A 27,405-nucleotide genomic window follows, 5' to 3' on the forward strand; every position below is an offset into this window, starting at 1 on the left:
TATGGTTATTGTGCAGACCATTTTAGGTCCATTGTGAATCCTACAGTTTTGCAGTCCTTATAAATGTAGAAGAACTCTATTGATATTTTACTGGAAACTTACATATTGCTACCTTACTGAACTCTATAAGTGTTAATGTGCTTTTAGTTGAATTTCAAACAGCTAATTATATATATTTTAAATAGTTCTGGTTTATCTGTTCTTTCCAATATTTTATACATCATATTTATCTTATTACCATATACCCTTAGTTGGATTCATGTTGTATAATGGCTAGCACAATGTTGAAATAGTTACAGCAAGAGCAAACACACTCATTTGTTACAATAAAAGGAATATTTCCAATGTTAACATTAAATAATGTACCTTCCTATCTTCCTATAGAAGTCTCTGATATCTTGTAATAATGCTGTGTAAGTTCATCCTATTCCTAACTTATTGAGTGAATAATGCTTGCTTGTTGTGCTGTCTGATAGAAAAGGAGACTCTATTTATTAATTCACTACTTTTTTGGGGGGTTGATTTTGTTATTCTCATTTAATAATGAGAGCTCTTGAGGCTATTAATTTTCTGCTAAATACAGCTTTGGCTATTTAAAAGGTGTATACCTAGAGTTGTCTTTTTTTCTAACACTGTTTATGCTAGGTTTGATTTCTTATTTGATCCTATAGTTCTTTAAAAGAAATTCTTGTTTTAAATTGTTGGCATTACAGTTTTTCAAGTTGTTGAGTTATACATTTAAACTGTTATTAATTTCTAGTTTTACTTCACTATAGGCACAGCATGTACCCTATACATAGTTTATGTTTCATAATATGGTTTTCTTTAAGGTATAAGATATGATCAACTTTTTCTAAATGCTTCATGGCTCCCTAAAGTATGCTTTTTGTTCCTAGAGAACAAAGTTCAATAAACATTTATTAAATCAGCTTTATTAGATTACTAAAATATGCCAGGAGTCTGTGTTTATCTCACCCATAAGAGATCAATAAAAGTGTATTGAAATCTCATAGAACAATTCTATTTCTGTCACGTTTTCCTTATATTTATAACAGACTTTGTTTCAAGCATTTTGAGGCTGTAACCATGTCAATGACAATTCAAGGTTGTCTTATCTTCATTGTGAAGTCTATTTGAAGAGAATATAATCTTCTAGATCACATTAAATATTTTCACAGTCTTTGACTCTATTGTGCATAAATATTGTCAAGATAACTTTTTTGTATTATTTTGCTTTTGCCTAATATATCCTGTGCATCTTTTGTTGTTGTTGTTTTAAACATTTGTTAATGTTTATATTTGAGAGAGAGAGAGAAAGTGGGGGAGGAGCAGAGAGAGAGGGACATACAGAATCTGAAGCAGGCTCCAGGCTCCGAGCTGTTAGCACAGAGCCCAGTGTGGAGCTTGAACCCACAAGCTGTGAGATCATGACCGGAGCCAAAGTCGGACTCAACCAACTGAGCCACCCAGGTGCCCTGTTGTTGTTTTTGTTTGTTTGATTTAGCCAGAGTGAGTTTCTTTGTTTTAGTGAATCTCTTCTCAGTAACCCATCATTACATTTTGCTTTTTAGCTGAAAAAGAGAGTCTTTGTATTTTAACAGACAGGTTTAATGATTCTTTTATAATGGTTCAGCTTCAGAGAATGCTTTCACATTCACATTTGTTCTTCACATCATGTAAGGTACATGGAAAATGTCATTCCTGTTTTACACATGAGAATATTTAAAACCAAACAGGTTAAATATATTTGTTATGGTTATTTGGGTAATACATGGCAGTGGTAAAACTTAACCAAAGAATACTAAAACTAAAACATGGCTTTTTGCAAACATAATATACTTTTGTTGAATATCAATGTTCACATGGACTAATTGGTCAAATTATCTGCCTTTTTATTCAATTAGGTGGGTTTACACTAGGGTTGGTATAAATGATATGTTTGGCTATACCTCTGCAATCTTCCTTTATGCTTTACGTAGTTTCTGCTTCACTATAAATTTATTTGCTTCGTATGCTTTGTGATCTAGACCAGGCAGCCCCTTCTTTTCTCTCTCGGTTGATTTGGAAGTCATACCTACTTTCAACTCTAATAGTGACAACAAGTATACCAAAAAGAATAATTTATTGAATGTGTAGGTAAACTTTAAAACTTTCAATTACTTGAAATCATTGAGTCCACCCCGACTGACATGAAGATTTATTACCATTTTATTTCCAGACTCTGTAAATATAATCTTGGGTTGATCATCTTATATAATATAGTTTGTCTTTCAAAAGTATAGTTTTACAATTGCATTCAATGTTATAATTAAAGTTACAATTGTTTAAGTCTCCCTTTTTGTTTAGTTACATTATTAATAATCAGTCTCTTAATAACATTTACTTGTTACAGAATTCTTAAATTCCATTTCTCTTTCAGCTTCTTGGACTAGTGCTCCTAAATCTTAGCCCATGTAAAAATCTCCTAAAAACACTGTTAATATAGATTGTGGCCCTCCATCTTCAAAGATTTTGCTTCAGGAGGTCTGGAGTGGACCAGAAATCCGTCCTTCTAACTAGTTTCCAGATAACACTGTTACTGGACTCAGAACTTCACTTCGAATAGCATTGACCTAGGCTAGATCCCTAAGCCATTTCCCTAGTAAAGAGGTATATGCTTTCTTCTCTCTTGCATATTTGAGAATCTCTTCCTATTACCTTTACAAGTAAAAGACAACTTGAGCATATTTACCTTTCTTCTGTACACTCTCCCAAACTGTTCCAAGTAAATTTTTGTATTTTTATAAGGCAAATTGTTTTTCTTTGCCTGTGTGCTTGAAGAATATTTTTCTTTATTCTTATAATTAAAATAAAAATTGCTAAGTTGTAATAGAATGGAACCCTTTTCATTAATGTTGCCTGGAGTATGAAAAGCCTTTGCAATTTGCATACTGAGGCTTCTCTGCTTTGGTTTTTGTTTTAGGTCAGAAGAGCTTTTATTAATTTTTGATTACTACATGTTTTCCAATTGTTTCTGTCTCAAGAATATCTATAATTCTTATATTTGGTCCAGTGTGTAAGTCAATCATTTCTGTCTCTATATTTTTAATATTCTCTATTTTATTAAGTTTATTGTCCTTTTAATATCGTATGTTTGCACATACAGGAGGATTAGGCGGAACTTGACGGAGGAACAAGGGGGAGAAGAAGGGCGGAAATGGTGGGGGAAAGGGAGAGAGACAAACCATGAGAGACTCTTGAATGCTGACAAAATCTGAGGACTGATGGATGTGGGGGTGAGGGGGGAGGGGCATGGAGGAGGACACTTGTGGGGATGAGCACTGAGTGTTATGTGGAAACTAATTTGACAATAAACTATTTGTAAAAAAAAAAAAAGTTTATTGTCCTTTTCTCCATTTTGAGAATTAATCAGTTTTTCTTCTACATTAGTGACATATTTTTTAATGGTGAATTCTTTTCAGTTTCTAACACAGATTTTTAATTCTATACAGAATTCTGGTTTCTTTATCATGTTTGCTTCACTAACCTCTTTTTCCAAACCTACTTTTTTTTAGCCACTATTCTCTCATTTCTCTTTTTGTTTCCTGAAGTTTCTGAAGATACCAAACCTCTAAATATCTTTTCAAGTTCCTTTGGCAAATCATCCTGAGAGGTCTATTACTCTGAGTCTCTGAGATACTGTTCTTTTTTTCTTGTCCATCATGATTTTTTAAATTTTCAATTTTATCATGAAAGAGTCAGCATTTGCCAAGAAAGAGATGATGATTGTGTTTACTTATGTGTCACTTAAATCCCCTAAAACTGGGTCATAGGTTGGTTTCCAGAATTTCTATCCCAATTCCCACTCTCTGGAAGCCATCTTGTAGAGTCCCTTGAGATAATATAAAATCTTCTAGCACCACTGCCTGGATCTCTGTTCAATCTGAATGTAAAAAACATAGGGCGCCTGGATGGCTCAGTCAGTTAAGCATCTAACACTTGAGTTCAGCTCAGGTCATGAGTTCACAGTTGGTGAGATTGAGCGCTGCACCAGGATCCATGCTGACAGCACAAAGCCTGCCTGCTTGGGATTCTCCCTCACCCTCTCCCTTTGCCCCTCGTCCACTCATGCTCTCTCTCTCATTCTCTCTTTGTCTCTTTCTCTCTCTTTCTCAAAACTAAAAACAAAAACAATCCACAGTACCCTCTTTACCTTCAGCATAGTTATACTGTTTTAATTATGACAGATACTGACAAATATACCTCTAAAAATATTACTGTCCCATCTAGTAGGCAGAACAATACCTCTCCCCAAAGATATCTACATCCTAATCCCTAGACTGTGCAAATATATTAGGTTACATGGCAAAGGAGAATTAAGGTGCTAATCACCCAACTTCAAAATAGACAGATTATCCACAATTACTTAGGCGAATCCAATGTAATCACTGAAGTCTTATATATATAGAAAGAGAGGTAGAAGAGTCAGAGCTAGAGTAATGTCATAAAAGAAAGACTCAACTCGCCATCTCTTGCTTTGAAAGTGGATGAGGGCCACAAGCCAAGGAATGTGGGCAACTTATGAGATCTGAAAAAGATAAGGAAACAAATTGCCCCATAGAGACTTGAGAAAAAATTCAGCCCAGCTGACACCTTGCTTTTATCCCAGTGAAATCCTTTTCAGACTTTTGATCTTCAGACCTTTAAAATAATACTTCTGTCTTTTTTTGAGCCACTACATTTGTGGTAACTTATTACAACATCTATAGGAAACTAACAAATGACATGCCAACTACTATTTGTTATCTACATCAATGCAGAGATAGAAGTCTGCATTAATAATAATAAGTGCTTCAAAAAAGTATTTACAGGAGCACCTGGGTGGCTCAGTCGGTTAAGAGGCTGACTTTGGCTCAGGTCGTGATCTCACTGTTTGTGGGTTCGAGCCCTGCATCGGGCTCTCGGCAGTCAGCATAAAGCCTCTTTCAGGTCCTCTGTCCCCTTCTCTCTGCCCATCCTCTGTCTGTATGCTCCCCCTTTCTCTCTGTCTCTTTCTCTCTCTCTCCCAAAAATAAACATTTTAAAAAAGGAATCCTTTTTAAAAAAAAAAATTTAATGTTAATTTACTTTTGAGAGAGACAGAGACAGAGCAAAAACAGGGAAGGGGCAGGCAGCAAAAGCCACAGATTCCGAAGCAGACTCCAGGCTCCAAGCTGTCACCATACATCCCAATGCAGGGCTTGAACTCACTACCTGTGAGATCACGACCTGAGCCAAATTCAGACACTCAACCAACTGAGCCACCCAGGTGCCCCCCATAAAGGAATTCTTCTTCACTTAATAGGTAGAATCATGGCCTATCTATTTTACTTTTGCACAACACTACTATTCCTTAGGGAAAGAATAAAAGATCACATTTTTAAATGCTTATCTCTATCTGGATACAAGGCTAGTTGGAGCGAGATTTCCATATGTTTTGATTTGCCCAAGTAGGTATTTCTCTACTCACTGGTCTCTGAAAATCACTGTGTTTACTCAAGATTTAACTCAAGAGGCTAAAGTCATAGGTAAATATTAAAGGGAATTAAGTTTTAAGGAATCAACTTTCCTTTCCTAAAAGAAACACATTAGTACAGAGTTGACACAGAATTGCTTTCTGCCTTTCCAGTACTGAAGGCCACACAGCAGCCAACACCCTTCACTTGAACTTGCCCTGCAAAAGTTTTCTGCACAGTAGATAAAGGGCCATAGCAACACAATGTAATGAGTAGCATAAACCCATTCATCCATATGTACTAGATCTTAGGCCATCAGGTTTCTTACTGCTCCTCTTCTGAGAACCATCTTATGCTTGCATGCAGGACACAGCTGTTCTGGACACACAGGTCTTTATCTGCACCAGCACTGAATGGGGAGAAGGGGTCTCTGTAAGTTGTCTGAAATAGGGCCTAACATTTCCCACCACTACAACCATCAAACAAGATAAAGACTTATTACACCTGAGAGGATTAAATCAAAACACAGATAACTGACCTTGGAGGTAAACCATTAGTCTTTGTGAGGGAAATAGGAATGCTTGATGGTATTGTTTAACAGAGCTGCAGAGAGTACTGAGGAAATTCAGCAGGCTCACACGTGAAGGACCAGAAGGCAGATGTGAGAAGGGCATGAGTAGGAGCTAGGACACTAACATGCTGAATTTTCTCTGAGCGTGATCCCTCCCTGATAGAACTGACTGGAAGGAACCTCAGAATACAGATATTCTCTACAGCATCAGCCAGTGTGAACCCAACATGAAAGAAAATGAAAAGCATCATAATCCTCTAAAAACAAATCAATATTTTTATGTTCATAGGTACCTATGAAACAAGTTAAGAGCATGAGCTCCGAAGTCAACTGCCCAGGTTCAAATCCTGGCCTGGGCTCTCAGAGAAATGTGATGCGACTTCTTTATGCCTCATTTCCTGCATCTGTAAACTGGGGACAAGAGTGTTACCTCACTGGCTACTCTGAGTTTTTTTTTTTTTTAATGTTTTTTATTTATTTCTAGGAGGGAGGGAGAGGGAGAGAGAGAGAGAGAGAGAGAGAGAGAGAGACAGCGTGAGCAGGGAAGGGTCAGAGAGAGAGGGAGTCACAGACTCTGAAACAGGCTCCAGGCTCTGAGCTGGCAGTCAGCACAGAGCCCGACGCGGGGCTCGAACCCACGAACCACGAGATCATGACCTAAGCGAAAGTCGGACGCTTAACCGACTAAGCCACCCAGGCGCCCCGTTTTGAGTTGTTTTTTTTTTTTAATGTTTTTTATTTATTTCTAGCAGTTCACTGGCTACTCTGAAAGCATCAGTTATAATACACGCAAAGCTCCTAACACAGTCATAATCCCTTCTAATAGGTGACTATAGCTGCTGCTCCTGCTAAAGAGAGGCTGCGAAGCATTCTGGGTAAGAACAGGGTCTCTTGAACAGGACTGTCCAGGCTCTGCCATTTAACAGCCGTACGATCTTGGGTAACTTATTTAAATTCTCTGTGTTACTCTGTCCTCATCTATAAAATGAGAATAATAATAATTATTATACCAGTGTTATCTTGAGGATTAAGTGAGTTACTGTTTGTAAAATATTTAGAAGAGTGCCTGGCACATAAGGTATTTGATAATACATTTTTCAGCTCTCTCGGTTTTAAAACGGTGATCAAGAGAAGACAAGGGCTCTACGGTGATACTCTGGGGGTCCGTGTGGTGGAGGGGAGATAAGGAAGGTATGGCCCAACCTCATTCCTTATTCAAATAGAGTAACTCTGTTTTAAATACTGAGCTCTTGGGCAAGATTTTTGTTGAGTAAAGGATCCTACTGCTTTAAAAGAAAAAAAAAAGAAGAAAGGAAGGAAGGAATGGAGGGAAGGGTACAGGGAGAGGGAGAGAAAGGGAGTTCAGGAGAAAATGAAAGAAGGACACAAATCAGGTTTTTCTACCAATGTGCCCTCATATAACATAACAAGATCAGTCCTGTTTTTATAAAACATTGCATATTTTTATATGCGTTATCTAGAGAATTTAACCAGATCGTTTTTATGGTTCCTTTGAGACAGAAAATTGTTTCTTAAAAAGTAAATTTTAGTAAATTCAAATTTTAAACACACAACTTCCCAACCTTCTTTAGGGTAAACAAAAATCTCAATAATTCTAGTTTAACATGCAAATCATGAATATTCACTACAGTCAAATGAATAATAAATCATCCCTGACTTCAAGTGCTTGCCATGGAAAATTGCCTATTTCCTTAAACACGCAGAAATCTGTTTTTAAATTGTTTTTTATTATTTTTGCTCTTGTGATGGTTACTCTTCAAAGTCGCTTGGAAAATGTGCCATCTTCAGCATTAGGGAGCTAAAGAAGAAATGATGAAAGCAAAATATGGTGTCATTAACAAAAGGAAAGAGAGAGTCCATGGATCAGCAGGCTGGGTTCTGGGACATATTTTTTAAATGTCACCAGATAAAATTTATGACATAAAAGGGAATGTTCCTTAGTCGTCCTGAGTACTGTTATCTATATGAATAATAAATCAAAAGGCTCTTTATCCATTTATGGCTGCTATTATGACCTTAGACAGGATACTGATGTGATTTACTCCACTGATACCAATGAAATGAAAATCCAGTGAAAATATCTTTGGATTGGCCTCGTGTTCTGAGAAATTAGTGAGGCTTGGTGGAACAAACATTTTGAAAGGAAAGTGTAAAATTTCATTCAAATATTTATGGTACCATTATATCAGTGAGCTCATTAAGACCTCTTTTAAACAACTCTGCTCCAGTGACTGTTACACAGAAAACCCTAGTACTGTTCAAGCTTAAGAAGATTGTCTGTTTCATAATTTGATGGATGGACATCACTTGTATTTGCTCCTAAGCTGGATTGAATTATTAATATTTTACCTTTAAAGGTAAATGACTCATTAAGTGTCAATCCCTTACATAAAATTTAAAATATGCAAAAACTATAGTGATTAGAAGTATGCACATCAATGATAAAAACTAAGAAGAAATACAAGGAACTGATTATTGCAAAGGACAGGATAACAACTACCTTTTATGTGGTCAAAGAAAGGATTAAGATCAGAGGAAGTTTGCAGGGGATTCTTGGGGCACTGGAAATATGATACTGGGTCTTGACCTGGATAAATCTTGACACAGGTTTTCATTTATAATTATTCATTAAACTGCACATAAATGTCTTGTGCACTTGTCTTATATTTATTATATTTCACAATTTTATTTAAAATTCTCAATTCTGAGGTGATTCTCCAGTCTCTTGCATAGGTCCTACCTTATACTAAAAAAGTATTATTTATCTGAAATTCAAATTTAACTGGGCATCTCATCCTTCATCCTTACCCCAATCAGAATAGCAAAATTAGATGACAAATACTTAAAAAGAAGGCAAAATAAACCACAGATACAATGCATTCTTAGAAGACTTGGTTATTCCTGCCTTATATCCTATTAATATGATAAATTTGTGTTTCATGGATTATGACACCCCTCGGGTGTCATAGGGACACCCTTGTATCCAGGGACTGTAAACAAAGTAGGCTACATAGATGCAAATTATAATTTGCTTATAGGAAGGCAAAGCAGCTGACCTTTATAAATATAACCACGCCTAAGAAAAGAGAGCTCCAAGTCAAAATCAAATTGAAAAAAAATTAATTTGCTCTTTTTTTAAAGCAATGATTTTCTTCTTGTTATATGCACTTGTTTGCACAGGAAAGGAAAAGACAATCAACTAGGTAAAATGGGTGCTATATTGCTCCCTTATACACAAAGAATTACACATCTGTCTAACAATACTAACCGCTCTGAAAGATAATTATGGATCAATGCTTTAAAATATATCCTGAACTGCCTCCAGAAATGGCAAGGAGAATTCAATTAAATTATTTGTAAAAGCCAGTCTTTTTTTCCTATCCATCTGCTACTTGAAATGGGGTGACCTTTCAAATAGTGCTTGCGGTTCTCAAAGCAAACTCTAAATAAAGAAGTGGTGTGTGGGTTTTTTTCCCCCTCCTCTCTACCAGGTTCAGCATACATAGAGCATTTGTACTCACATTCTACACCACTGAAAAGAATGCAGATTTGGCTTCTAGGAACATACAAGAGGCATTTTAGGAATATTAATCAGGCTCTGCCCCATGTCTTCAGTCATGACATTTGCCTTCTATAAGAAAGGTGTGCTGTTACCAAGATAAGTGTTTGGGAACAAGCAGCGTGAAGCAATGTACTCCCTGGAGGAAAAATGGAAACCCTAAACCCAAACAAATAGGATAAAGTACACAGGTTAGTGAAGAATCCCTTGTTTGGCTGCCCATGTCAGGAGAAATAATTCAAAAAGGGCAGATATTTAAGTAACAATAGACTCAAAGCAGACCTTCCAAAGGCCTCTCCATAGGCCTTATATTACCAACTAACAGCTGGTCCTATGAGACTATTAACAGCAATACTTTCTTCACCAAGTCTATATATATGTTTTTTTCCCTGTTCTGCTGTACCCCTGTCACTCTTAATTTTTGAAACACTTCCAATTTGGTCTTTTGTATCATTTTTTAATCCAAAATTTTAAAAAACAACCAGTGTATCTCTCTTGATAAAAGTACAGCAAGCACTTTTCAAACAGTTCTGAAAAATATGAAAACTACCTGTTATCATATATCCACAGAAAACCACTGCAGTCTGGTGAGTCTACTTCCATTCATTTTAATGAATGAATATATCACAAAATTGGGTCATAGTATGTACCACCTGGAATCTAACACACTAATCAAATGTGTTATACATATCTTTCTATGTCATCAGTGAAAATTCACATAATCATATATAAACTTTTATTATAACATTGTAATTGTGTACGTGTATCTGTATGTATATAAAGTTGTAATATAACTTATAAGTGAATTTAATTACACATTCAGGGGCGCCTGGGTGGCTCAGTTGCTTAAGCGTCCGACTTCGGCTCAGGTCATGATCTCCTGGTTTGCGGGTTCGAGCCCCTTGTCGGGCTCTGTGCTGACAGCCAGCTCAGAGCCTGGAGCCTGTTTCAGATTCTGTATCTCCCTCTCTCTCTGACCCTCCCCTGCTCACGCTGTCTCTCTCTCTCTCTCTCTCTCTAAGAAATAAATAAAACATTAAAAAATTAATTACACATTCAACTATTTATAGAGACTTAGCTTTTTTCACTATTAGATACAAAGTTGTAATGAAATATACACCTTTGCAATTATTTCCTTAGCATTACTTTCTAGAAGTAGTATGGCTGACCAGGAAAGTATTATGACAGTGGATATTATCAAAGTTTTTAAGTTAATATGGCCAAGCTGCCCTCCAGCAAGTTTAACAAGTTATGTCCATACTCTGGACAATACTGTACACTCTGCATAATATTGAGAAGTATCAAATTTTGTGGACAATTGTCAGTCTGAGCAAAAAAACCATTATTGCTCTAATTATCTTTGCTTCAATAACCAATGAGCTGCAAGTTTTACTGGTGTTTTATTTCACCTCCTTCGTAAACTCCCATTTAAATATTTTGCCCACTTTTTAATGTGGTAAAAGCAGGGTCTTAAAACTCAATACTGTAATGATTTTTATAATGTTTTTTAATTTATTATTTTGAGAGAAAGAGAGAGTGTGTGTGCACACAAGTGGTGGAGGTACAGAGACAAAGGGAGGGAGAGAGAGAGAGAGAGAGAGAGAGAGAGAATCCCAAGAAGGCTCTGCATTGTCAGTGTGAAGACCAATGCAGAGCTTCAACTCACAAAATGTGAGATCATGCATGACCTGAGCTGAAGTTGAATGCTTAACCGACTGAGCCACTCAGGTGCCCCTACAATACTGTAAGGATTTAGCACATATACATATACATATGAAATCAGAAAAGCATGCTACAGATAATAAATAATTATTTTAATTGTAAAAAATAGCATAATAAATGAAAACACTCACATATGTATGAACACATATGTTTTTGTTTAATAAATTAAATAAACAGATACACAAATATAAAATAAACTAGTGCTTTTCCCTTGCCCTATGACCAATCCCATTTTCCCATTGTAATAAAAAGAAGTACTTGTTTACACTTCCATAGCTTTCTCTAGCTCTATCCAAATATATACAAACACAGAATTGTATAGAGAGCCATTCTTTCCTTTCTCATTTAAATGAGCTCAGTATTTTCCCAACTGCTCCAATCAAAAGGTTACTTACCAGCTGCATCATGGATATGTTGGACATCACATGTAGATCTACCTATTTTTATTCATTTCATATTATTCCACTGTATAATTATAGTATAAATATGGTCAACAATGTCCCAATTAATGAGCTTCTTGATTGGTTTCTCTCGCTTGTTTTGTTTTTGTCACTAAAACAATAAAGCACATATCTTTGAATATATATTGTTATACAACAGATTAAAGATTCCCAACAGGTACAGTGTCAAAGAACAGGTATACCATTGATTTTGATAGGTAATACCAGATTTATCAGAATATGACAATGTTCTACTTTCTCATTATGATTTGCTTTGTATTTCTATGACTGCTAATGAGGTTGAGCAGATTTTCATTGTGAATTACCAATTAGTATCTTTAGCCGTTGTTTCAAATATAATGTAAAACTTTACCTCATTGGCATATAGGATTTCTTAGTTTTCTAATATTTCTATTGCTTATATCTTTAATTTATCTAAAATTTATCTTTTAAAATTTTATGGTGAGAAATAAGGGTCTATCATTCACAGCTTACATATCAAAAGTCAGCTTTAATCTCATTTCTTAATGGAAACATACATTTCCCACTGAAATAAAAAGCCACTTTTACTATATATTTAGCTAATTATTATATATACTTGGATCTGCTTCTGACTTTTTCTATTCCATTGTTAATTTTTCTCATGGCCAATAACATGCTGTGTTAAAGCAGCAGCTTTACACTAAGGTTTCATGTTTATAAAAAAAAGAGTAAAAATAAAAATCTTTTGCAATTGTGACTGGGATCATTAACATATGCATTATTTTAGAAAGGAATGGCATTTTATTTTTTATTTTTAAAAATATTTTTAATGTTTTACTTATTTCTAAGAGAGAGAGAAAGAGAAAGACAGCATGAGCAGGAGAGGGTCAGAGAAAGAGGAAGACACAGAATCTGAAACAGGCTCCAGGCTCTGAGCTGGCTGTCAGCACAGAGCCTGACACAGGGCTTGAACCCACGAACCTGAGATCATGACCTGAGCCAATATCAGAAACCTAACAGACTGAGCCACCCATGCGCCCCAGGAATGGCATTTTAGAAGAGGAAACTTTAGCATGTATAGTTTGATGATTTCCTTTCCTAATAAATGTATTACTAAAGATTTTATATTTTTGATTTACATAAATGAATTTTTTCTAATTCTTTGTAACTGGTTATTAAAGGTATAAATAAGCTTTAGTTTTAATATACATACCTCGTGGCCAGTTTACATGTTTTCTTAGTCTATAACAGAGTCTTAAGTTCCTTTAGAAATGTAATCATGTCATCTGAAAATGAAGATAACTCTGTTTAACATTTTCCAATATTTATGTTCCCTAATTTATTGTTTAATTATATCATGTAGAACCTGCAACACAGGGCTAAGTAACAGTGTTCACAGTAAATATTCCTCTGCATTTTTCCTGGTTTTAATAGGAATGGCTTTTATATTTCACTGATTAATGTTATGGTTTGGCAATGTTTGGTTTGGTAATGTTACAGTTTCACTGTAATATAATGTTACGGTAGGTTTTTGTGAATCCATTTTATTATGTTTAATAAGCTTGCTTCAATGCCCATCTTATTTTTAAAGCTATTCAAAATTTCTAATAAATTCTATCAACCTCTTTTTTGGTATGTGTACTGGGATGGAATTTATGGTCACCTGGAATCTCAGGTGACTTTATTTTGAAATGGGGTCTTGGCAGATGTACTTACTTAAGATGAGGCCATACTGGATTAGTGTGGGCCCTGATATGCGGGCTGCTATCCTCAGAAGAAGAGAAAATAGAGGCACAAACAGACACACAGGGAGAATTCCATGTGATGACAAAGGCAGAAATTGAAGTGATACATCTATATGCCAAGGAACACCAAGGAGTGACAGCAGCCACTTGAAATTAGGAAGGGACAAGGAAAGATCATCCCTTACAATGTTTAAAGAGAACAGAGTCCTGTTGGCCCTTGATTTTGGACCCTTAGCATATAGAACTGCGACTAAAAAAAATTTCTGTTGATTTAAGCTACTCAGTTTGGTGATTTGTTATAGGAGCCCTAAGAAACTAACACAACAATGTATTGATATAATCATATAATTTTATCTTTTAATTTGCCGATGTGGTGAATGGTGTGAATAAATTTCCAATTTTGAACCAGTAAAAGGTGAAAGATTTATATGATCTGAAGAGAAACCAGAGTATCCAATTCTGAACCAGTTTGTAATTTTTGAATAAACCTTATTTCATATATTTTATGATATTTTCAAAAGCAGATGGATTTAAGTTGCTACTTTTAAAATTATATAATTATACATACAAAAATGAAATTGGTATAAAATATATTTTTAGAGTTGTTAATATCAGGTTTTGATATAAAGTTATGTTTAGATTTGTACAATTACTTGAGGCACCTTCCCTCTTTCTCTGTAGTCTTTAACCGTTTGAGAACCATGAGGAGTATCTGTTTTAAAGCTTAAATTTAAGTTAGCTGTAAAACCATCTGGGCCTGGGGCCTTTTTTAGTGGGACATCTTTAATAATCTTCCACTTTTTTCTCTGATTATTGTTATTAAAATATTTTAACTTTTCTTATGTTAATATTGATCATGTATATGTTTCTAAAGAATCACCATTTCTTCTAGATTTTCAAATAAATGTTTACAAAAATTTTTTTCAAACATATGGTAGTACCAGTATTGACTAGTGAGCTGGACCAGGAAGCTAGGAGGATATATATACCCTTTTCCTCCTATACTACTACATGAGGACTGAGTCAAAAGGGGAAAATCCTCAAAGAAAGAAAAGAATCATTCAGTCAAGCATGTAGAAATAGCTCTCTTCACTGGTAAGAACTTCTAAACAAACCCATAGAAAACATTTACACTTGAATCATGAGATGTGTATCACAATAAAATTTAGATAGCTGGTCCTCAAGTTATTTGATACTTTCCTGGAGTCTTAGCAAAGCTATGAAGAAGTTTTCTTGACATTTACATTAAGCTACAATAAAGTTTCCATTTTTTGAAACACTTGACAAAATAAAAAGAGGATTATTCTTCCCTCACACCTGCACACATTTAAAAATATCTCCAACTTATCAAAGAAACAATTTTCTCTACAACTCTCCTAGACTTTATACTCATATCCTTTTATTCATAGCAGATGGAGGAAATTAGAGTAACATATTTGCTCTAAAATGATTAGTGTTGCTTCAGCACTTCCAATCTAAAATAGCACTTCAAGGGGTTATTGTTACGTGGATTAAGAGTTTGCTCTAGGCACAATGAAACAAAAAACAATTTGAAACTTTTTTTTGCAATAAGTTTTTGAATTTTAATTTCTTCAACATCTTTCTAGTTAAATTTTAACACAAATCAAGTGGGAAGACAGAGTACCCTGATTCAGTCATGGATCATACTTTGTTCACTGGCCAGTCCTCTGACAAATCATGATAGCTCCTTCTGGAAAGCAGTATTCTCAAAACTGACCACCAACTGCTGGGTAGTCTGGAAGACTGGGAATATATTTATTTTTACATCTCAGATATCAGCTTGCTCCTTCGCCTCCTGAAGTGTCTAAAAGGAAACGAGGTAGTGAGCATCAGATGACAGCCATCCTACCCAAGATCTAAAGAATCCCTGGCTTAAGAATGAACCAATCTGGGGCACCTGGGTGGCTCAGCTGGTTAAGCGCTCAACTCTTGATTTTGACTCAGGCCACGCATGATCTCATGGTTCGTGAGATTGAACCTCATGCTGAGCCCAGCGCTAACTGCATAGAGCCTGCTTTGGATTCTCTCTCTTTGCCCCTCCCTTGCTCATTCTCTCTCTCAAAATAAATAAACAAGCTTTTTATCTAAAAAAAAAAAAAAAAAAGAATGAACCAATCAGCAAATGTTTCTTTAGCATATACTGTATTAAGTTTACCATAAAAAAATTTTTTTCTAAGTTTAAGATACTACACACCTGGAAAATACAATCTTCTGTAGGCATAAGAGCAGTCACAGAGATGATACTAGATATCTCTACAATGCACAACAATTTTCAAGCTCCTTTCACGATATATTTGTAGGTTATCCTCATAAATCTATAATGAATGCAGGCTAAAAGAAGGAGACGTGCACATAGAAGTCTAAAGATGAAAATGGGATTGAAGATCATCAATAAACCTCTTTTACAGATAAGAAAATGGAGACCAAAGGGAAATAAGAACCTTCACCTTCTTGTACAGCCACCCTGCAGGGCTAATAAAAGTAAATGCTGGCCACCACAAGAGTTATGAAAAAGATTCATAAAAATGAGACAAGAAAGAGAAACATGATGGGAGTAATCACACTAATTCTGATTTAACGTATTTTCTTTTAAAAAGAAATCCTATTAAACTAAAGTTGAAGCTTCAATATTCATCTCTAAGGGCCACTTGACTACAATGGCTTTATGCCATTACTAGATCCCTTAGAGAGAAAAGCAATTTTAAAATTCATAGTTTCCAGTAAATATGTGCAAGCCTTGAAGAATATGTTCATGTAGTTGTAAATAGTATCCACACTTCTACACAAAAAAATGTAAAATTCACTGCATAACTATTAAAAAGAGGCTAAATATTCTATAGTTCAATTAAGAAGTTATTCATGCATTTCCTATATACACACCCCTGACTCACCTCTACTTTCGAACCCCAGCAAGACATAGTTGATTATCTTAATATCATGACCCTTCTATTATACAATAAACTAATAAAATAATCTTTCCTTTAAATGAAAATATATTAGACATGTGTATTTTCTGTGACAGCATTCTCAAAAATATACGTCAACAATGGATAGGCCAGGGTCCTAATATCTTTTATTCAATAGACAATAGCCATTTTCCACAACTCAATCCAGGATATTTTTTAAAACCTAAATCTAGGATATGATAATTCAAGTAAGACACTGTATTATAGAAGGGTGCAAAAATAAAAACATTCACTGTGGAATCATAATTTTAAAAGGAAGAAACTTACAGCAGTGGTAAAAGATCATATCAGGGTTAGAGGACAGATCTCTGTGTTAGAATCAACACTTTATTGTCAGAATGCACAATAACAACCTCGACATTTTCAAGCTGCTTTTAGTCACCTTTTAAACATCTGAGAATAGAGAATGTAAAACACAATGTCTGGCGTACAATGGAAAGTCTTATGATTCTCCTCAAAAAAAAGGAAGAACAAAACATCTCTATTTCCATCCCGGATCTGCACAATATATGCTTGCATCCCATTTGCTCTGATTCATTTACATTTTGCTGAATTCTGTTTTTGTCCGTTTTCGTCTTTCAAAACATTTTTAAAAATCAACAACAACAAAAAGCCCTCAAAAGACGCTTTCAGATGAAATTGCAAAGAAAGTAAGTACATGAATTAGTGAAAAGACATCCACGTTTCTACAAATGTGGCAGTTACATCTTTTCTCATGTTGTCCGAGAATTAATTGCACAGCTGTAATTAGAATCAGCACACTCCATGCAGACAGGAGCTCAGGCTGGAAGCTAACTCTGTGAATAATAATACTGCCTCCTGATTCTTCTCACATGGCTACATTTTTGACATTTCCTTCAATATTCTATCCAGTTGCAGTACAACTATGACAACAGATTTGGGAGGCATGACTGGCACATCCATGGTAAGTGGCAGCTAATGGCAACAGCCACCAAGTCCCTTTAGTGGCTCCGAAAAAGCCCACAGGTTTCTGCAAACCTGATGCATACATGCATTAAATAAGGGATATAAAAGATGGAGACTGTGATGACAATTTTAATTACCTGACAGATAATTCTATGACCTACTAGAACTTTAAAATACCAAAGCCTCTGACACACAAGAGACCAACAAGCTTATATTCTCTCACTGCCTCTCAGTCTCCTTAAATGTTTATATGAGGGTTTTATACTTGGATGGAGAGAACCTTAATATAGTATTTATATTAATTTATCCAAGGACAAATTACAAATGGCTTTCTTGGTTATATTTTTTTAACTTCTTTTTTTTTAATGTCTTTATTTTATTTTGAGAGACAGAGACAGAGAGCAAGTAGGGGAGGAGCAGACAGGGAAGGAGACACCAAATCGGAAGCAGGCTCCAGGCTCTGAGCTGTCAGCACAGAGCCCGACGCGGGGCTTGAACCCATGGACTGTGAGATCATGACCCAAGCCAAAGTCAGACACTTAACTGACTGAGCCACTCAGGCGCCCCTCTTGGTTATTTTTAATTTGACTCACATCCCCTATCTGGGCTCTAGAACTTTCTCCCAGATCCCAGGAGATGCCAAATGTCACTAATCGGAGCTAGCCCATCTTGTAGTCAGTGTGGCCCAAAGTTCTTTCTGCAGAGTAGCAATTAGAGTGAAGTCTCATCTGGAAATGACAATTACCACTCTTTGTCCCCCATGTTGAATGTCTCCTTAATTTAAGAATGCTGTATCATTTTTACCCCATCAAATTAGAAAATATTTAAAGTAACACTCAGAGCTGTCAACAGTGTGGGGAAAGAAGCATGCCCAAAGACGCTGGCAAAAATGTAAAATGGAACAACTTTTATGGAAAATAATCTAACAACATATGTCATGATATTTTTGTCCTATATTCACTGATATTATTTGGGAAACATTGTTCCATATCTCTAAACAGTCTTAAAATCAGGCTTTTTGATACCTCTATAGCCTTTTGCTATGTAAGCATACTATAATATACTAGAATTGGTCATTGTTTCCACAGGTATCAACATTTTAATTTTCAATTTCGGTTATTATAAATAATGCTAGAGAGAACATCTTTATAGGTACATTTTTCAACTGCATTCTGTTTTTACCTTAGGATAGGTTTTTAGAAATGGAAATACAGCTTTTAGCAAGTTCACTTTCAAGTATAATTTTGTCCTAACAACTATGGAACTGTAATTAGCAAACCCATTCCTAAACTAGAATCCCAGTGGATCATCATTTACAAGGAGGAAAATACATGGTGATAAAAGTGACCCTGCTTCTTTAAAGAGCCTTGAGAATGGGTAATTTCTCCAAGGAAACCAAATCAGACAACATGTATGACTGAGGAACCAATAACTCAAAAAGGACAAATCAGGTTCTACAAAAGGACATTCATTTCAATCAAAGGCACAGCCTGCTAAGTTAACTGCCATCTGTCCTAGAGCAAAGATTCCCCTTTCCAAGTTCCTTAGTTTGCAGGCCTCTCTCTCTGAACATATTCTTACTTCATTGCTTTACATTAATTTTCTTCTCTTGAAGACTAATAAACAACCCAAGTTCGTAAAACTGAAAAGTCAGAAAGTGGTGAAGCATTCTACAGTTGCCAAACGCAGCCTCCCTGATGGTATAAGGGTCGGGGGAAGTTGTTGGCTGGAAGCTGTTTTAAAGGAAGATATGACTGACCCTTACATAAAAAATCCAGCTTTCAGAAGCCAAGAAACAATAACATACCACTGTTTACCCTATCATATTGGAAAATATTTAAAATGATAACATTCGTGGTTGGTAAGGGAGCAGTAATTCCCAAAGCATATCCCTTGGAAACATATTTTCATGATCATATGAGTTTAGGAAAGACAGAAATGAAGAAAGTTCAAGTTGAGCATTTAATGTGCTGTTACAAACTGCGCATCTCCATAAGGGACTAGAGCAAGCAACATTTCTAAACTTATTTAACTACCAAATTCTTCTTGCTTTATGTTGCCTTTTGTTTTTGGCTGCTGGGTTCCTGGAAAGTCTCTCAGGGGACAACATTCTGTGGAACATCTTTAGTAAAGGTTTCTCCGAGCCGTCAGTTCCCAAACATTTTAGTCTCAAGATTCATTCACACTCCTAAAAATTGTTAAAGGTCCCAAAGAGCTCTGGTGTATGTAGGTCTTATCTACAGATAGTTACCATATTAGAAATTCAAACAAAACTTTTAAAACTCTGCTAATTCATTTTAGAATAACAAGAACAAACCTATTACATATACACATATATGAAAGACTTTCTAAAACAAAGTGGAGTGGCATTGCTTCAGAGTATTTAAAGTCTTTCTAATGTTTGGCTTAATGGAAGACCAGTAGACTCTTATATCTGTTTCTGCATTTTGTTGTGATACGCTATTTGGTTGAAGTAGATCAAAATCCATGAGTATTTTAATAACCTTTTCAAAGAACTATGTACATTTTTCTTGGATACTGCATCAAGACGTGACAATTGGGAGTGACTTCACCAAGATCGCAAAATAGGGTATTCCTGACTTTCCTTCCCCTCATTAGAGAAACAACTAACCTCTATTCAAGAATAAGATACCACTTAAAGAATCTTAGGACCCAGGGGGGCAGAAGCCTGCCATGTACCATAAAGACAAAGACAGAGGGTAAGAAGAGAAGCTACCTGTTACTTGCATTGCCCCTCCCCCCAGCCAGCACAGCACCATGGGTAGAGAGGTCTCCCCTGAGCCTCTAGTTCCTCCAGAGGGAGAAGACAACATAGGGAAGACAGCCAGCTCCACCCCCTCCCCAGTACTGTGGGTACTTAGTGAGAAGCTCCTACTCTGATCTCACCCTGTGGAAAGTACAGAGGCATCTGCAGGGTCCAATCACTGGAAATCTGACTGTGACAGTTAAGGGGGAGCACATGGCCAAGTTGGGTGTGTCTTCTGACGTGGGAACTCAGTGGGGAACAGATCTGCCTGATTTGGATCCTCAAAACAGTTTTGCCAGCCCTGGAGCCCAGCTCACATTGCCTAGGCAAGGTGCTGAATCATGGCTCCACCCTCTGGTGAGAGTGCATTCGGTCCCCATCTGACCCAAAGCGCTGGTGACAACTCCTGGCAAAGCTGTGTGGTCTAGCAATGCTGTGGCCAGGAGGTGGGAAAACAGAGATCATCCCCAGAGCAAAGTGTCTGCTAGGCATGGAGGTTTCCCATACTTTGCCCAGACAGGGGGATTAAATTGTAGCTAAGGTTGAGGGTAGTTCCCAGCTTCTCCAAAGCTGGGAGCCTGAAAGTTTGGGAAACTAAAAGTAGTTTACTGGGCAGCCCTTCCCTCTGCCACACAGGCTGAGACATAGCCCCACCCACCACGGAGAGTATCTTCCAGCTTCATCTGACCAGAAGGGCTGGTGAAAGTACATGAACGCTGTGGAGCTCAGTAGTATTTGATCCAAGAGAATAGTAGACAGAGTCAATAGTTTGCAATACCAAGCCACCAGTCTGTTTGGCCACAAACTAGGGGTGCCGGTTGGTTTGAGTTAAGACAACAAAGAACTTTAATAGCTTTAGAGTTGCTTCTCCCACTGTATCCGGGCAGGGAATATAATTCACAGTCTGACAATACAGTCTTCTGCCTGTCCAACCAGGGAACCTAACCAGAGCAGACATGAAGCTGTGTAGCCCACTCAACAGCACTATCTCCAAAGGCACTTGAACAGAGAGCACAGCCAATCGCTTCCCCCATCTGCAGAGTACAACTGGTGGTCTCCCTGACCAGGGAATTCAGCATACACTCAGGCCTGACAAAAACAATAAAATACTTAGACATAAGCTTAACTAAAGAGGGGGAAGATTGCTACTCTGAAAACTGCAAGACATTAACAAAACGTTCAAAGAAGACACAAATATACGGAAAAGTATTCCATGTTCATGGACTGAAAAAAACAATATTGCTAAAATGTCAGTACTAACAAAGGTCATCTATAGATACAATGCGATCTCTATCAAGATTTCAATGGCCTTTTTTCAGAAGTAAAAAAAAAAAATACTCCTAAAATGTACTTGGAACCACAAAAGACCCCAAAAAGTCAAAATCCTGAGAAAGAAGAACAAAATAGGAGATATCACACATCCTGATTTCAAGCTATAGTCATCAAAATATGATATTGTCACGAAAATAAATAGGCCAATGAAAGAGAATCAAGAGCCCTGAAATATACCTGGGTATAGTCAACTAATACTTGACAAGACGGCCAAGCATACTCAATGAAGACGAGATAGTGTCTTCAATAAGTAGTACTGGGATAATTGGGTATTTACATGTAGAAGAATAGAACTGGACCCATTTAATTTACATTAAACCGAAAAGCTTCTGTCCAACAAAAGAAATAATCAATGAAATGAAAAGACAATATACAGAATGGGAAAAGCATATGTAAACCATAAGGGGTTGATAAGCAAAACATATAAAGAGCTCATACAACTCAATACCAAGAAGAAGGAGGAGGGGGGCAGGGAAAACAACAATAACAACAAATTAAAAATGGACAAAGGACCTCCTCCTATGGGTAAACAGCCCATGCATAGGCCACTAGATAGTCCACTTGCTCAAATACCTTACTGAACAAAAAACTATTTAGGTATCAAGATTCATTTCAAGACCCTCAGTTCACTGTGTCCACCAACCCCAAAATGTTGCATTATGAATTTAGTCCAATCCCAGTCAGAGCATCACACTGATAGACCTGCCTTAAACCATGAACCCAGATCCAAAAATGCTAGAAAATCTGCTCCTGACCCGAGCTTACTGAGACATTACTGAGCAAAGGTGTTCTCCTTTACTGCAGCAGGCTTAACAAACTTAGCTTTGCTTGATAAGCAAGCCATTTGGTAGGACTTGGGGAGCAGTTCTGAGACAGCTAACATTTAAAGCGTCTAAGAATAAAGTAATAGGAAGAAAGGAAATTCTAAGCTTATCCTTTGGGTCTCTTGTAGTTACAGGTTGGAACAGAGTTGGGAGTGGCCAAATCACTTCTTGATTTCATAGAATTATCCTCCTTAAAGGAGGATAATATAAATAAAGATACTAATGGTTGTCACAGGAAATAAAGATGCTTGAAATATTTATAACAGAATGCCTAACAGCAAATAATTGAAAGTGCGTCTCAGAGAATAGGTTCACAGTGCTTCTCCAAACATCATGTAACTGCTGCCACTATTTACTTTCCAACTTTATTTGCAAAACAGACAAGTTAATTATTTTTCTTTTCCATTCCCTGTTTTAAGCTTGTGGCTTACACAATGTAATGAATGTCTATTGCGAATATTGATGAAAAATCTGAGAGGTTAAAGAAGATTAATCAAACAGTGTCAAGATTTTCATTCAAAATATTTACATGCAATTGGAGGTTGTTAAACTTTGGGGAAAACAGCCATTTCTATTTCTGGTCTGACTGAGAAACAAAGTACAATTGCCTTTGGTGCTGCTAAACACTTTTTAAAAACTTGATAAATGGGAGTATCTTTAATAGTTGCAGGGTTGAATCTAAAACTGTATCAATAAATTTTTTGTGTCCTATTATGTGAACCATCTATGGTCTGCGGTGTACTTTGGATGGACCCTTTCCCCATACAAAATTTCATAGAGGTGTGCATCGTTCTGATAGAAAATATTGGCTCACTGCATTATACAGATCCAAATGTTGACACATTTCATTATATGACATAAAAAAGGATCATATTTGTTAATACCATCATCAATTTCATCAGAAAAGTCTTTAAGTATGGGAAAACTGTCAAGCTCATGGTGGCAGATACAAGTTTTCCAAAATTCTAATTTTTGTGTGAAAACTTGAATTTTATCATTAGCAACAAATACTGTCCACTTGTGTACTTAAAGTCACAGGCTCAGTGTTTGCATTTTTGAGAAATTGTCTGTCAAATACTGAAGTCTGAATACCTGTATTTCATCTGTCCATTGTTCTTTAAAGTAAAAAATGGTGTTTTGTATAAAAGCAGTTAGTTCAGCTTACAACGGAAATAGTCCTACAAGTGCTTTTTGTCAAACAACTATGATACTTGAGCATCCAGTAGCACTGCTTTTATGCATGCTTCCTATTTCGCTAAAAAAATGATGTATACTTGATAGTCAAAGCTTAAGTAAATTAATAATTTTACTGTTTCATGAAGGGTATTAAGTGAAATTGGCGTGTTTTTTTTTTTTTTTTAAATTATAAGTTATGTTGGAAAAAATAAAAGACCAATAGAGTTTGGTGCCATTGCCTTCATTCACACTACACTGCTAGATTCATGCTATAGTTTTATCTACTGTTGCTTTTGTACTATCAGTATAAATGTCAACACAGTTGGGAAGACAAATAACAACTTAGTTTAATGATAATATAGTTATCACCTTGCAGACACCCAGAAGGAGTCTCAGGGCCCCCCAGGTGTCCATGAACCATCCTTTGAGAAGTGCTATTCTAGACTCAAAATCTGGGTCTGACGAGAAACAAGAAAGTTCTCAGCACCACTTTATAGCTCATCCCCTGGGCGTGTTAATTCATGAGTGTCAGGTGGAAGATCTGCATTTTCCTGCAATGTTCATTATTCTGCCCTTATTATTGAAATCCACTAGGTCCCCTCTAAGGATCACATTCAGGTATGCAACATCAATGCCACTTCCAAGGAGTCAAAGCTAAGGAGAACCTATGCAAGCTGCTCATAGGCAAAGACTCCGTGTTTTTCTTGGCTCCAGGTCAAGCAGCAGCATGAGAGGAATGCTGTGACGCAGCTACAGCAGAGATGTACAAGAAGATATTTTGAAACTGTAGTCTGTCTGTAGGTTGGGAGTGCCCAAGTCCACATGGCCACATGGAGTCTTTCTGGTAAGGAAGGTATGGCCAACCTAATTTCATCAGCCTGGAACTTTATCTGAATGGGTAGCCTATGGCCTCATTGAACAGATTGTCCATAGAACATATATGTTTTGAATCATGCTTCTACAGCAGTGATTCTAAAAATTTGATTCTTGAATCCCTTGCATCAGAATCACGTAGAGTGCTTGTTTAAAGTACACAATCCTGAAATCTACCGTGGACTCACTAAAGTAGCATATCTGAGGGTTGAGGCTAGGCGACTCGAACAACAGTGCAGGTTGTATACTGCACATCTTACACAAGGTACACAATTGTTGTAATGTGTGGCTTGGAATTGCATTTTTAAAAGTCTGTGAGAACCTTGGGCATAATAGAACTTGAAAGAATATTCTAGAACAGTTCTCAAACTTTACCATGCCTCAGAATTTAAAGTCTTAGGGCGGAAAATACAGATTTCTACATGCCATGCTAGACCTTCCTAATCAGAATCTTTTAGGTAAAAGCCTGCACCTACGTATTTTTAAGGAGCTTCATAGCCAGTTCTGATGCCTATCAAAATGTGAAGACAGTTTCCAGACTACAGATGCTATAGCTATCTACAAGAAACCAATTCTGAGAAGCCTGAAGACAATAGACCAGTGGCCGAGGAAACTCCGGTATCATTTACATAGTCTATTCAGTACCTATAAATTCGTCTTTTAAAATTTTTTTTTTTAATGTTTTATTTATTTCTAGGAGAGAGAGACAGAGACAGCGTGAGCAGGGGAGGGTCAGAGAGAGAGGGAGTCACAGACTGAAACAGGCCCCAGGCTCTGAGCCGGCAGCCAGCACAGAGCCCGACGCGGGGCCCGAACCCACGAACCGCGAGATTATGACCCAAGCGAAAGTCGGACGCTTAACCGACTAAGCCACCCAGGCGCCCCAAATTCGTCTTTTAAAATACCCAATACATTTTTAAAAATACAACTTTCTATCCTCCTCTGTTATTACATGTGTTTTCATTTTTAGTAGGGTATTGAATTTCACCTAACTTCTTATTCCACCAACATCTTGAAATTTAGTTAGCCAGAATTTTCTAGTTTTATATGAATGTTAATTATACATAGTCTATATTTTAAAATATTCTTTTCATCTTATGCAAGACCCTTAGATCCTTCAGGCAAAAGACAAACTTAATTTACTTTCAAATTACCAAATTAACTCAGATTTTAAAAACCCATTCAAGTTTCATGGTATGTACTTAACATTAAAAAAATGACTCAATGTAAATGTCATATCTGGCAATGATCCTGTTCCTGGGATCTTTCGTATGAAACAGTGGGAAGAAAGATCCTATGGCTGCCAAAATAGAACTAAACACACAAAAACAAAGAAAAGAAACAAAAGCACAACCAGCCTCTTCCAGACAATATGGAAGCACACAGATAAGTCAGTGATACTTCTTCCAACCAACTCCTGAAGTAGTTTTAACAGTTATAATGGCACCTGGCTTATGCAAAAGCAAAGTAAAAACTAGGCTTTTCTGTTGTCCTAGATGCCCAAATGCCAAATCTTCCAGCCACTCAAGAAAAGAGCACAGGCTCAGGCATGGGATATTGATGCTTTAAAGACTGGTTATCTGTGAGTACAGACCAGTGTTTCACAAACTCCACAAGACAGAACTACTGTTTAATGGAATGTCAAGAGTTGGGAGGGAGAAAGGAATTGAGGTTAATTCTAAGGTCAAATTATTTTGGAAAACCACTGAGTTATAGGAGTTAAACAGTTTTTTACTCTGGGACTTCTCAGAGCCCTTCTGTGTGGATGTGCATTATCCCTTCCCAAGAAGGAGATAATGCATGTGGCATCTTCCAAAGGTTTGACATTTCTTTCTTTCTTTTCCATAGAGTTTCTAAGATAGCAGTTTCTGGGACACATTCAGGCAATACTGAGATAGATCAAGCAGCAAAGGCAAATAAAAGTTCAGGTATGTGCCTAAAAGGTGTCAGGGACCTCTCGATGTCATGGAAATACTAAACATGCCCCTAGGTCAGCCTCACAACACCAAGTCCCTCAGCCTCTCTCCATCGGCTTCTTTAGCTCTGGAAGAAAGATGGCGCTTATTAGTAAAGTGCCCTGGGATGATTGAGCAGGAAACACTAAATAAGGGCCAGTTATTACCCTCATTACAGAGTAGATGATCTAATAAACCATTCCTTACTACTTACAAAGTTCAGACTCCTAGTAGTTTTTTTTAACTGCACTCCAATTTGACCTAAGATATCTATTCCATACCAAAAAGAACAAACAAAATCCTCAAAGGAATACATCCATGAACTGTAATGTGAACTTTCTGATTGGACCCTTCTCTGCTCACACATTTTGCCAATTGCCTACAGATAAAAATCTCAACTTCTTAGCCTGGTATACAACCCTCCCAGTTGGTCTCCAACTGACTTTTTACACCAACAGATCCATATTTCAGATGCCACAGAGTTTCTGAGTAAGATCATGGGTTTTGGAGGCAGTCAGACATGGCTAAACGCTCAGGCTCCACTCACCACATCTTAAGTAAGTTATGCCACTTCTCTAAGCCCTTGATTCTCAAAGTGTGGTTTGTGAACGGGCCACGGCGGCAGCAGCAGAGGCATTTGGAGCTTATTAGGCGCAATCGCAGGCCCCACTGCAAACCTGCTGAATTAAAATCTGCATTTTAGGATAAAGGACCTGAACGTGAGACAGGAAACCATCAACACCCTAGAGGAGAAAGCAGGAAACAACCTCCTTGACCTCCACCGCAGCAACTTCTTACTTGACACATCCCCAAAAGCAAGGGAATCAAGAGCAAAAATAAACGATTGGGACCTCATCAAGATCAAAAGCTTCGGCACAGCAAAGGAATCAACCCACAAAACTAATAGGCAACCGACGGAATAGGAAAAGATAGTTGCAAATGACATATCAGATACAGGGTTATTATCCAAAATCTGTAAGGAACTCCCCAAACTCCACACCTGAAAAACAAACAACCCAGTGAAGAAATGGGCAGAAGATATGAACAGAC

The 27,405-nt window shown here is 36.9% G+C and overlaps 1 protein-coding gene and 1 long non-coding RNA gene across 2 annotated transcripts in view; both read right to left on the bottom strand.

The window, feature by feature from the left end:
* The window catches only part of FHIT (fragile histidine triad diadenosine triphosphatase), a gene marked incomplete at its 3' end in the record, with an annotated part of 793,119 nt that overhangs the window by 643,720 nt on the left and 121,994 nt on the right, over nt 1-27,405 (bottom strand). The window lies entirely within an intron of this gene.
* Nucleotides 15,111-27,405, bottom strand: part of LOC120247686 — a 56,364-nt gene continuing 44,069 nt past the window's right edge. Inside the window, exon 4 of the long non-coding RNA XR_005532388.1 lies at nt 15,111-15,339. This is a non-coding gene — a long non-coding RNA (uncharacterized LOC120247686). The remainder of the gene's footprint in view (nt 15,340-27,405) is intronic.

This window comes from Hyaena hyaena, unplaced genomic scaffold (genome assembly GCF_003009895.1).
Source record: "Hyaena hyaena isolate Hyena2069 unplaced genomic scaffold, ASM300989v1 scaffold_543, whole genome shotgun sequence".
NCBI lineage: Eukaryota > Metazoa > Chordata > Mammalia > Carnivora > Hyaenidae > Hyaena > Hyaena hyaena.